Here is a 14,280-nt window from a genome sequence, read left to right as displayed (position 1 = left end):
CCTTGTGCTCTCCTTCAATTCCTTCCTCGATGGTGGTTCTAGACGCATCCTTCTTGATTAGTGTTGAACGTTCCTGCCCTATATTTTTAATTGTACCAATGGCAAAACAAGAACGAACATCATTAGGATTCTCAATGTATTCAGAAACTTTAAAGTTAATCGTATCACCACCAAACTCCATAGTTAAGGCTCCCTTGGCCACGTCAATCTTGGTATGGGTTGTTTTCATGAAAGGTCGTCCAAGTAAGAGTGGCGATGGTGGAGAGTGGGTTGAATCCTCCATGTCAAGCACATAGAAATCTGCAGGAAAAATCAAGTGGTCTACCTGCACCAAAACATCTTCCAAAACTCCTCTCGGGTATGCATTAGATCGATCGGCTAATTGAATAATAACACCATCAATTTTAAGCTCTCTTAGATTCATAGATGCATAAACAGAGTATGGCATGACATTAATTGATGCACCTAAATCTAGCATAGCATGTTCGAACCTTGTATTACCAATTACACAAGGGATAGTGAAACTACCTGGATCTTTGCATTTAGGTGGCAGCTTTCTTTGCAACATTGCAGAGACATTCTCACTTACATGTACCACCTCCTTCTCCCGAATCCGTTTCCTTGTTGTACAAATCTTCCTCAAAAACTTAGCGTACTTCGGAATTTGCTTTATTGCATCTAGGAGCGGGATATTGACATGCACCTTCCTAAACGTCTCCAGGATGTCTTTTTCATCCTCCTCTGTCTTAGATTGCATAAACCTGCTAGGAAAGGGCACATTTTGTGGAACGGGGTTAGAATTAATCGAATTTGAACCCAACTTACCTTTGGTGGCCGAATGGGATGCATTGGATGAAGTAGTGTCCTTAGGTGCTTGCGGCAAAGGGGATTGTGTCCTTGCCGTGGGCTTGCTTGCAGCCTCCTCTTCATGTTGCAACGTCTCGTCTTCATTAGGACTTGTTTTGGGTGGTGTGGATGTGGTGCCAACTTCTTTTCCACTCCTCAAAGTGATTGCTTTGGCAGATTCGAACCCTCCCTTTGGATTGACAATGGTTGAACTTGGAAGCTTGCCTTGGTCTCGGAATTGTCCCACAAACTCTGCAATCTGCCCTATTTGTTTCTCTAAGTGGTCCACCCTTTTGTCTTGGTTTTGCAGCGCCCTTTCTTGATTTTGCAATGCTTTGTTTTGATTCTCTAGCCCCTGAGACAAATTGGTAAGTAACTTAAGAATTGTATCATTGTCCAAAGACATACCTTGATAGTTTTGGGCAGATTGGGATTGTGATGCTTCTTGGCCATGGGTTTTGGTGTAAAACCCCGGGGGTTGCTGCCTAAAGCCTCCTTGTTGGTAAGGTTGTTGGGGCTCCCTCCACTTGAAATTTGGATGGTCTCTCCAACCCACATTGTATGTATTGGAATATGGATCATTCCTTGGCTGATTTTGGCTTGGAAATCCAATGGCGTTTGCACTCTCCCATCCCCCATTCTCAATCAATTGAGGGCTCTTTTCCGAAGGATGACCTTGAATAGAACATACGCCGCATACAATTGGACCTTGGATCTTCATTCCTTCGGCCATCTGAGACACAAGAGAAGTAAGATTAGCTAATTGAGTTTGAATGTCGGATTGAGAACTTACCTCATTCACTTGTTGTCGTGGGGGGTCCTTTTGCCCAATTCCTTCGTATTGTTGTGCATTGAGAGCCCGGTTCGCAATGAGGTTCTTGGCTGCCATAGGGGTTTTATCCACCAACGCTCATCCTGCCGAAGCATCAAGCATTTGGCTTTCAATGGGAAGAAGACCTTCATAGAAGTATTGAAGTAGAAGCTCCTCCTTCATTTGATGTTGAGGACATGATGCAACAAGGGTTTTAAAACGCTCATAGTATGTTGGAAAAGACTCCCCCTGACTTTGTTGAATTCCGCTAATCTTCTTTCTCAAGAGAATGACTCTTGAAGTAGGAAAGAACTTTTCAAGAAACGCCCTCTTCATGCTCTCCCAAGAAGTGACCGTTCCGGGTGCTAACTCGTATAACCAATCTTTGGCTTTCTCCAATAGTAAGAATGGGAAAGCCTTCATCTTCAAAATACTACCATCAACGTTGATTGGAGTCATGCTCGAACATACCACCTCGAACTCTTTCAAATACTTGTTGGGATCCTCCATGGACAATCCATGGAACTTCGGAATGTGGTGCAACAAACTTGACTTCAATTCAAATTCATCGGTTTTGTCATGAGCCGCCCTTGGGTATTGGATGCATAAGGGTGCGGCATTGTCCATTCCCGAAGAGGAAAGCTCCTTGATTGTACGGTTGTCTGCTGCCATGGTTTGGACCTCTTCTTCCTCCCTTTCCGTGGGCTCTTCTTCCTCCTCAAGGTTGGAAGCCGAACTAGAACTTGATGGGTGAAGTTCTGGGTTCTTCTTCTTTTTTCTCAAAGTGCGCTCAAAATCGTCGTCAAAATCCAAGATGTTTACACTTATAGGTTGAGAACTACGAGTCATAAACTAGTACCTACAAACAAGAAAAGAAACTAGGTCAGTAGCTAAAACAAAAAGAAAACAAAAAGAAACAAAAAGAAACAACGGGGGATTAGCAAAATTGCTAATCCCCAGCAATGGCGCCAAAACTTTGATGTGATAAAAGATAGCACTCAAATTAAACCCTCTTTTTGACAATTGTAGTATAGATATAAGTAGGGATCGTTCTAGGCCGAGGATTAGGAGGGATTGCTAATCTAATGAAAATTGACTCAAAGATGTGAAAATATGCTTTAAAACACTTTAAATAAACTCACAAGACTCTTACTAACTTGTATGACCAAAAACAAACTTTAAAGACTCAAAACAACCAAAAAGACTCAATTTAGACTCTAAGACTTAATTTGGACGAAAATACACTTGGTTTTGACTCTAAAGACTCAAAAAGACTCTTTTGGACAGATTTGGAACAAATAAGAAAAGGGGTTTTGATTTTGGACGAATTTAAAAGAAAACAAGTAACTTAAAACTTTAAAACAGATTTTGGACGAATTTAAGAAAAACTAATGGATGATGGGATAGCAAAGGGATACTTCTCCACACATGATACTTTCAAACATAAATTGATTTCCAGTTGCTTTTCCGATAAACCATGAACCTCAACACCCCAGATTAACCGTGACATCACTAATTAACCCTCAGATTTCCCTTAAGTTATTGGATTGGATGACATCATACGACAACCCAAAGCATTCTTCAAAAGTCCCCTACATGACATCATAATAGAGATACGGTCAAAGATCATTACGTTCAATAGAAATCATAAGAATTGACAAAGCACTTGTAACTATGACATCATGATACTCATGCTAGGAATTTACTTAACATGATTGTGAAAACAACCTTAACTACTTGTGAACATAAGTTTGTGACGATTATGTGAAACACCCTTATATTCTAGCACCAAATTCAAGCATGCAAATTAAGTAGGCCTCCCTAATAAACATACAAGAATAAGTTATCCATCAAACGGTTAAGTAAATTGCATTCACAATTTATGAAATCACAACTGGAATTTATCAACTAATATTATAAACGTAATCATGGTTTCAAAGCATCCCTAGGCTAAAACGAGTTTAGCCTCTCATGTTCATGACAAAACAAAGCAAGATAGAATTAAACATTAAAAATAAAAGATAGATTACACCTAGAAACGTCCGACACTCCAACTCGAATGCACAAACGCCCAAGGCTTGGTCTTCTTTCTCCTCTTCCTTGCTAAGTCACGGCACAAGGTCTAAGGTGGTTTTGTGGATGATTTTTCATCTTCCTTGCTTAGTCATGGCACAAGGTCTAAGGTGGTTTTGTGGATGATTTTCTGGGTTTTGGATGGATTTAGGTAGATGGGGTGGTGCGGCAAGGGTTGATGGTGGTGTATGGAGGTAGGGATGGTGGTGTGGAAGTAAAGGAATGGTGTAAAGTGGTTGTAAGGTCACGGCCAAGGGTGGATTTCTAAATGAATGTATGAATGTTGTGTGAAGGGGTGGTGATCTAAATGGTGCGGCAAGGCTATTTATATAGGCTAGTTTGGCACACTTAGTGAAGGAAAAGGATTGCATAATCCCATTGAAAAATGGTTAATTCAAGGCAGAAATCAAGTGGGATTTGGAATAGGTAGTGCGGCTAGGATTTAGGGAGAGGATAAGGTGTTCTAGAAGAAGTGTTTAAGGCAGATTTCTAATCCTAAAGGGCCTAGGACATGTGATATAAGAGTAGGAGAAGGATTGTAATTCCTAAACCTACTAGGAATGGTGTCTTGCGGCATTGGGATGGATAAGTCTTCTAGAAACTGAAATAGGTGTTTAGATGTGCAATTAATTCCCTATAATTAGCTAGGTTTAAGTCCCAACCTGATTTGGATAGGATAGAATAGGATAATGTTAGAGATAGGATAGGATAAGGTTTCTAGGATAGGATAAGATAAGGTTGGATAAGGTTCCTTGTTTCTTGCTTCTTCCTTATCTTCATTGCATTAGGACTTCTTCCACCAAATTTGTAGCCTTTCCTAGCTCTTCTTGTCTTCAATTTCGTCCATCCTCTTTGCTCCATGGTTAAGCTATCCAATCCATGCCCAAAAATGCTCCAAATAGCATCAAAATGCACTTTCTTGCTCCTTTTGCCACTAGGACCTAAAAACATACGAAAATAGCTTAAAAGACTAAAACAACTATGAATTAACAACATAAATGCACGAAAACAAGCTAAGTAAGTTGCCTAAATATGCTTCTATGACCCTTCATAGAAATATTGAAGAAAAAGCTCCTCCTTCATTAGGTGTTGTGGACATGAAGTAACAAGAGTTTTAAAACATTCATAATATGTTGGAAATGATTCACCTTGATTTTGCTGAATGCCACTAATCCTTTTGCGTAAAAGAATGACACGAGAAGTTGGGAAAAACTTCTCCAAAAATGCCCGTTTCATACTCACCCATGATGGGATAGTTCCAAGGGCTAGTTCATACAACCAATCTTTAGCCTTTTCGAAGAGAAAAAAGGGAAAACCCTTCATCTTTAAAATGCTCCCATCAACATTCACTGGGGTCATGCTTAAGCAAACAACCTCAAACTCCTTCAAGTGTTTATTAGGATCTTCCATGGACAACCCATGGAACTTAGGAATATGGCGTCGGTCTTGTCTGGGGCTGCCCTTGGATGTTGAATGCATAGAGGCATGGCATTGTCCAATCCTGAAGCGGAAAGCTCCTTGATTGTTTGATTGTCGGCTGCCATAGCTTGTTCTTCCACAAAAATCTGAGCCGTGGCGTCCTCTTCCACTTGTACTTCGTCTTCTTCAAGATTTGGTGCAGGTTGAGGTGGTTGAGGCTATTGTTGATTCTTCTTCTTTCTCAAAGTTCGCTCAAAATCTGTTGATGTATAGTTCCTTCCTAATGCTAGAATATATTTAGTATAATGGCACAAGCAAGGGTGTCGAATCCGCAGGGACTAATTGGACCTATGTAACTACTTGTTTTGCAAGAACTCTAAGAAATGAATCAAACTAAACAAACTAGGCAGATTTGGAAATGAATCAAACTAGTCTAAATAGACAGATTTGTTGTTGTAACTTGAAAGCATGAGAAAATGAAGTAAACACAAATAAATGAATCAACAACTAATGTAATGGGATAGTATCAATGGAAATGAAGCTAGGGATTCGGTTTCACCATTGCTCAACTAAGTCCATGTTTGTCAAGTTAGTTTGTACTCATTCATCTACCTATTTCTTGAGTTTGTTTCACTTGGATATGATCAACCATATGATGTGTGGATTTGATCAAATGTCTCTAATCATGAACCTAATTGTGATGTGCAACTTTGGTTCATAATCAAGATTATGTAATGTACAAGAAACTTTCATAAAACCAAAGGGAATAACTCGGCAGGATGTGTGCTAAACACTCCCTTCATTCATTCACATATCTACCAAGATTATGCATGATGTGTGTTCTAATCTTGGCTACATAACTTTGTGATTAATTCAAATGATGATCAAACATTAAAATCAACACACTAAGTCACCATTAAAACAGAAAATGAAACAAGAAATAGATGGACAAACTGAGAATTCTAACTTAATTACATGGCAAACTTTGCAAGGTTACATCGAATCCCTAGAGGAAGATTAGTTACACTTCATGTTTACAAAGGTTTAACATAAAAATAAATAACATGAGTGAACATAAGATTAAGAAGGAGAAACCCTTGAAGCAAAACTGATGTTGAAGTCCTTGAAGAGTTCCTTGGTGTTGCTTCTCCAAATGTGGTGCGGATGAAGGTAGAATGGCTTGGTTGAATGGTTTCTGCCCTTGGGACAGAAAATGGACAGAGAATGGAGTGAAATGGGAGAGGTTATGGGTGTGTAATGGACTGGTTGAAGAACAAGTTCTGTGAATGGTAGAGAAAATGGACAGTTTCTGTGAAAGGAAAAGAATGCCGAATGCAAAAATGAAATGGAGAGGGAGAATGAGTGTGTATGATAATCAGAAGTGGTGCAAGAAAGGTGTGTGTAATAGAATAATTCCGAGAGAGAAAATGAGTGAGTCTCCCTTAGTGAATTTCTGAATGTGGCTCTTACATTCAGATTGGATCTCTATCTGCACAAGTGACATGGAATAGCATCAAATGAGCTGGAATTGAATGGGTTTCTGAGGTGTTGTTCTCACGGCATGGACAAGGTCTGCAAAGGTGTGGTTTGTTTAATCAAAATGCATGTGCCCTTGCTGCAACAAGTGAGTGGAATCTGCCAAGGTGAATTGTTTGTACAAATTCTGGAAAGGTGAAGAAAGCACACGGCATGGAATGATGGAATGAGTGAATTTCTGGAATAAAGGATGCAAGGAATGGACATGATCTGCAGGTATGTGGTTATTTAATCCAAGATACATGTGCAAAGTCTGCCACAAAGGAGTGGATAATCTGAACTGGTTATAATAATCTGGAAATGGGAATGGAAGTGCACGGGATGGACTTGAAGGAGTGCTGAAATGGCATGGAATGTTTAATTGAGATGCATGTGGATTTCTGCCTTGGAATCACATAGGAGTGCACGGTATGATGATGTTTGTTGCTGTAAATATGGCTGAAAGGTTTAGTTAATGGGAATGGGTGTGGAAGTGCACGGGATGGAATTGAATGAATTGGAAATGCATGTGAGTACTTGGCAAGGTATTTGAACATGCATGTGAATGCATGTTTTGGTGTTAGAACCACCCAATCTGACTTCACTCTTTTTGCCTTGTTTAGATTCACCCAATATGGCCGAATTGCACCACATTCCTTCATTTGCCCTCCAATTGATTTTATTACACACTTGGTTGCACACTAACACCAAACAATGTAAAATGCAACTAGTTTAATCCAAAAACAATACAAAAACGCCAAATAAGAAAGATATACATGCATGCAAAATATGACTTATCAAATACCCCCAAACCTGGTTTTTGCTAGTCCTCGAGCAAACTTAAAACTAAAACACACAAAACACAAACATCTAACTAAACCACTTTCGCTGGCCAAACGATTGCACTGAGCATGTGCAACAAGCCTTTGAACCCCTAGGTGTCCCTAGTTGGAGGAGTTGTGTCTCCTGAGGGTTTACAGTGATGACACCCACAAACATTTACAAAATCTGCAAACAACTTGGTTAAAACATGCTTTAAACAAACTAATAAGAACCAATGAAGATTTTGTCATTCATTCAACTCAAAAGATTTCCACTTCAAAGAATCGTATCAATTGTAACGTATAAAGATATTTCTCCATGTCTTACAACTTCAAGGTCACCATACCCAAATGCTTCAGATAGAATTCGCCTCAACTCTACTCCTCACAGATTTCACTCAAATTTTTCACTCAGATCCTAAGGTTTAATCTCTCCACAGCCATATATGAGTGAAATTATGTAAAGGGAATCAAAATTCTCACATATGAAATCTGGAATGGAAGCACAATTTCTGAGTAGATCTCATGAAATGAATCAAATGCTAAGAATATAGATAACACACACACTTACCATCACCCATGAATACATCCTCAATGATCAGCTAGGTCTTTCTCAAGATTGTAATGTAAGGCTTAGGTTATAAGTTACGAGAGAAGTGATATGAAATACTAGAGCTTGGGGCATACCAAAGTGTTCTTGAGGATCATGCTCTTCACTTGCATTTGTTTTCTTTCTTCTTTGTTTTTGGCATCCAGGCCCTATGTCTTATAATGAGGAGATTTGGAACTTGTATCCATTTTAATTCTCTTCTTTTTTTTTTTTTTTTTTATAACCCTTTTTTTTTTTTTTAGAAGCATCTTCAACGTAGGTGCCCTCGGTACATGCCACAATCTTGTTCTAAGCTCAATTTTCCTTTAGTCTTCATCACCTTGGTATTCCCCAAACTATAAGGTATGGCTTGTAATGGGCTAGAATGGGTAGAGTATGGTGTGGGTGATGAAAGAATTGGGCTAAAGTGTTTGGCTGCAACGAGGGTGAATGGAGCACACAAATGGGTAGGATTTAAGCCTTTTAGTAGTTAAACATGCATAGCCTAACATCATCTTATTGAGTTCATTCATGAATGATACTAAATACATGGTATCTGCAAAAGAGAATGATTCTTAGCATCCAAACGAAATAGAAGTAATGAGATCATTTAAAGTGAAAATGAAATAAAAAGATAGGAGTAGAAACACTTTAAACCCTCTCAAAGAAGCAATTAGGCTCAAAATAACTTACTAGGGTAGTCTCCACTATTCTTCTTCCAGAATTTGAGTATGGTACCTCTATCATCATAATTTCAAGAGTTATAGCCTTATAAATGACAACAAGATGCAACTCTTTTCCATAGCAACCCAATCGTTTGTTTTCAAACATAGTCCTCATATACATTCGTATTAGCATGCACAAACATTCTTAACCAAAACTAACACCTCAAACAAACACAAACAAAACAAAACTTCCAAACCACCCCCAAACCTAATCTAAACATTGTCCTCGATGTTTAAAATTGTATGCAATGCAAGTAGGCAAAGAATATGGAATGGTAACAAAATAAACACAACATAAAGAAAGAACACAAACCACACTAGGTTGCCTCCTAGCAAGCGCTGTATTTAATGTCTAGGCAAGACATGGTAGCTTGTTCATGGTGTTGAGAATTCAAGAACATCCACGACTTGATACACTTGCTCTTCATCCACTTTATCCAAATATGGTTTCAATCGCTGCCCGTTGACTTTAAAAGAGGTGCCATTCTTCATGTTCTCTATCTCCACAGCTCCGTGGGGAAATGTTTGCAGCACTTTAAATGGTCCCACCCACCTAGACTTCAATTTTCCTGGAAAAAGTTTCAAATGTGAGTCAAACAAAAGTACTTTCATACCTTGGTGAAACTCCTTCCTTAGGATGGTCTTGTCATGATAAAGCTTAGTCCGTTCCTTGTAGATTTTTGCATTCTCATATGCCTTATTTCTAAGCTCTTCCAACTCATTAAGTTGGAGCTTCCTTGCTATTCCAGCATCCTTGTAATCAAAGTTGAACTTCTTGATGGCCCAATATGCACGGTGTTCAAGCTCCATTGGCAAATGACAAGCTTTCCCAAACACAAGGCGATAAGGACTCATGCCAATGGGGGTTTTGTATGCTGTTCTATATGCCCATAGTGCATCATTTAACCTTAGTGACCAGTCCTTCCTTGTAGGGCTCACAGTCTTCATCAAAATGTTCTTGATCTCCCTATTGCTAATCTCCACTTGTCCTGAGGTTTGAGGATGGTACGGGTGATGCGGGATTTATACGCGCACAAATTAAACCCTCTTTTTGACAATTGTAGTATAAGTATAAGTAGGGATCGTTCTGGACCGGGGATTAGGAGGGATTGCAAATCTCTTGGAAACTGACTCAAAAACGTAAAAACACAATATAAAACACTAAACTAGACTCAAAGAATGTAAAACTAAACTTTAAAACACTAAGACAAACCAAAGACTCAAAATGCTTTTAAAAACACAAACTAAAATGATTTCCAACTAAATTGACATTAAAGTAAAGGGGGATTTAAGTTTATACGAAATTAAATTAAATGAACAAATTAAAACAGAATGTAAATATGAAATTGATGAAATAGAATGGATGAATGCTAGCTAAGGGGGTCATCTCCACATATGTTACACTTGCATAATAAAAAGATTTCCAGTTGATCTTTCGATAAATTATGAATTCTCATCACCCCAAGTTAATTAGGTCCGCTTAAATTAACCGTCAAGTTTTCCTTAAGTTAATGAATTGGATGGGTTAGCGCAACGCAATTCACTACATTCTCCAAAAGTCCTTTACGTGAACAGCACAATAAAGATACAATCAAAGATCATTAAGCATTATGAAAACTATAAGTGTTGACGAGGCATTCGCTACTATGGAATACGCATGAAACTAGTGCCAAGAATTCATTTAACGCGATTGTTTATAAGCAACCTCCACTACTTGTGAATATAAGTTCATAACGATTAGGTGAAATTCACTTATATTCTAGCGTCATATTTATGCATGAAAATTAAGCGCGCATTCTTAATAAACATTCATAAATAAGTTATCAATCAAACGGTTAAACAAATTGAATCCACAACTTATGAAATTCTAACGAAAGTTAATCAATTCATATTGCAAATATAAACATAGTTTCGAATCACCCCCTAGCTAATAGGGGAATTAGTTCCTCATAACTTTGAAATCAAAGAAATACCTAAACATTCCAACAACTCAAACTTGAATTGTATGAACGTTTAGGCACTCTTCTCTTCCATTCCTCATACGTACAAAACAAAGAGAATTGAATTTAAACTTTGAAATCAAAGAAACACCTAAACATTCCAACAACTCAAACTTGAATTGTATGAACGTTTAGGCCCTCTTATCTTCCTCGTTATTGTAGCACAAGGTCTAAGGATAGTTGGTTTGGGGGAATGGAAGTGTGGAATGGAGTGAGGAGTGATGGAAATGGAAAGATGGTTTTTGGATTCTAAGGGAGACTCACGGCTAAGAGAGAAAGGGATGTGTTTGTGGTGTGTTGTGTATGAAATGAGATGAGATTAGGAAAGGTTTAAATGTCCTAAAACTAAAGAGAACAAGGTTCCAACACTTTGGCTCCAATTAGGTCTTCAATTTCGTCCAACACTTTGGCTTCAAGCATAAGCTATCCGTCCTTAGCCCAAAAGTGCTCCAAAAGTCTCCAAAATGCATCTTTTTGCTCCTTTAGCCCTTTGGACCTACAAATACACGAAAATAGCTTAAAGTACTAAAATAACTAAAGAAACATAACGTAAATGCACGAGAACAAGCCATTTAAGTCGCATGAATATGCTCCTATCAAATACCCCCACACTTATCTTTTGCTAGTCCTCGAGCAAAACAGAAAGAAAAACAAAACAAAACCAAACGAAACAAAACAAGTAAAACACAACCTAAACCTTCCAACAACCGTCTTAGGGATTTCCAAAGCACATGACAAGTTAAAAATCATCATTCCCACAGATTTTTGCCATCATTACACTTAAGTACATTCTTAATCATAGTCACCACATACTAGTTCACAATTAAGCATTTAAAACACATTTCGAATGTAGTAACATGCCTTAGAGAAATTGCTCAAATCCTTACAAGATATGCACTCGTTTTTCACACAGATTTTCTGACTACACACCCTACACTAGTTATATGTGAGAAGATTGATGTAAACATGTAGACGAACACTCACATATGTTATAACAAGGAAAGCATTTTCTGGATTTACGATAATGACATGAATATGATCTCATGAATGGAATGCTACTACTTAGAATGAGAACCAGTGATTCCATAAGCTCATATCAATTTCAAACTCCACATTATTGAACACATAACGATCAAGATAGAAGTCAAAGGGGTGTAACGGGGCTAAAGGTATTTGGCTAACAAAGAAGGTATATGGAAAACAAAGGTTCTTAAAGAAATAGCGAGCAAAGCATTTGAATTAACGTAGAATTCACTTTTGAATGAAAACTCAACTTTTGAACAACAAGGGGGAACAAGCTCTTTTTTTTTTTTTCTTTCTTTCTTTTCTCTTCTTTTCTGTTTTTCTTTTTCATATGTTTTTCACAAATTTTTTTTTTTTTTTCTTTTCTTTTGACTCTCAAAACATACAAACTTAAGAACAAACTTTTACTCCCCCACACTCATTTTCTTGCAAAATGTACTCAAAAGGAATTCATTTAAGTCATGCTCACTATCTTTTAAGAACAAGGGTACGGATGGTCCTAATCTAGGCTAGGTAAGGGGTGATATGGTTAGCAAAGAAAATAGGTTAAACGAGGCTCAACGGTGTTAAGACTTACAATATATACGAAATATGGGAAGTAAGGCTATTTGGCTATGGTGGCAACTACACAACTTCATCTTGATATATGTTATGCAACTCAATATCATGCTTTGAATGAAACGGATATAAGTTCTAGCATTTAGTTCTATCATGATACAATTGCATTCTAAGTAGCAACCAAGCAAGGAATAATGAGATCATTCAACAACTTTAGAAAACAAAGAATCACAGAAAGTAACTCTCCAAAGAAGGTAATGGCTCGAGTCTCACAGGGTTGTAGCGTTTGTTTGAGTTCCTTCCTTCAAGCATGTTACAAAAACGAATTTTTCTTTTATGATTGCATGTGAAGTCATACATTATAACCATAACTAAGCATAAACCAAGAGTAAATCAAACTTTTCTCTATGTTTATAACTCTTTTTAACAGTCATGCAATTACAAACCAAATCCTTATCATTGTGTTGGAAGGTACCCTAAGACACAAACTCACAAAAACGACTCAAAACACTCTTTTTAGGCTTTTCAAAACAATTTTTCAAATTTTTATGTGCTTTTCGGAGTTATAAAAACAAAACATACTAAAACACTCTAAAACAACTTAAAAACACCTTAAAACAGCAAGGAACAACATTTGAAGTTATGGGTGATAAAATCCCACGAATTTGCATTAACAACATTAGTTACCCCCCCCCACACTTAAATCAAACATTGTCCTCAATGTTTTAAGCATAGATTCACACAAAACATAAGTAAACACACAAACAACAACTAAACATACTAAACATGGCAGAATGTAATTAACAAAGAGAAGAGTTTAGGGACGCAAATCTGGTTATGGAGTGTAAATTCCCTCTTCTCTTTGTTGATTGCATTGAGGCTTGATCTTGATGATTCCACAGGCTTACTCTCGAACTGGTTTCCGCCCATCATTGATTTTCCTTTGTGCTACTTCTTGAACTGGGCAACAGGATGGTTCTTTTGGTCTCCCCCGAAGGTCTGAGCTTACCCTTTTGGTCTGTTTCTTTGTTCAATCTTTCCAATTCGTATTGAAAAGGGTTGGAGGATAACTCAGCCTATGTTTGTCTCCACATGCTTCAATGTATCATTTTCACTTGCCTTACTCGCTCTCCTTTGCAGAAGTGGTCCCTTCTCCGGAAGTGTATCAACCGTTGAAGATGACTACTCGAGAGCAACGCTAGGTAAGCAATCAGGAATAGATTCCAGGCAGTTGGCTCCAGATCGGAAGATTGACTCCAAGTGCCGGCTGATTGCTTCTTTTACTTTGCCATGCGAGTAAGAACAAGGACAAAGAAAAAGACAGGGAAAGAGCATGATATGAGATACTTTTGCTTTTGACCTTGATGATATGAGATACCTTTGCTTTGAAGAAGCGGTGAATGAATCAGCACATGCTTCAATCCACCGTTTCCTCCTGGGTCATATGTACTCCAGGCATCTGGTATCATCTTTAGGGAAGAAGAAAGAATTGAGTATTTTGAAAGGCTTTGCTGGGAGTGCGCCCTCAGAGGTGAGGGAGAGTTGGGCATTTTCTTCAGGTTTGCCCTGCCATAAAAGACGAAGGTCGACATATATAGAGATAATATCAAGTGGTGGTACTTTTTACCCTTGTCGACAAACGTTTTGATCCCGCAAATCCGGCTTTTTGAAATAGTGGCGCCTCTTCGATCTTTGAATACGCCTCTTCGATTTCTGAGCAGGCGCCCCTTCGATTTCTGAACGACGCCCCTTCGCTTTCTGAACGACACGTGGTAGTGCAGATGCGGCTCCTTTTGACAAAGCTGCACACGTCTTCTGAAAAGCAGAGAAAGCGTCGCCGAACTTTGCGCTTGTCGGCTAAAGATGTGTAGATGCGATGATGGCTTCCACGTGTTTTCAG

The sequence above is a fragment of the Pyrus communis genome, chromosome 3 (assembly GCF_041283825.1).
Source record: "Pyrus communis isolate YQ-2024b chromosome 3, ASM4128382v1, whole genome shotgun sequence".
NCBI classification, from domain to species: domain Eukaryota; kingdom Viridiplantae; phylum Streptophyta; class Magnoliopsida; order Rosales; family Rosaceae; genus Pyrus; species Pyrus communis.
Note: the sequence above shows the minus strand (reverse complement) of the source record.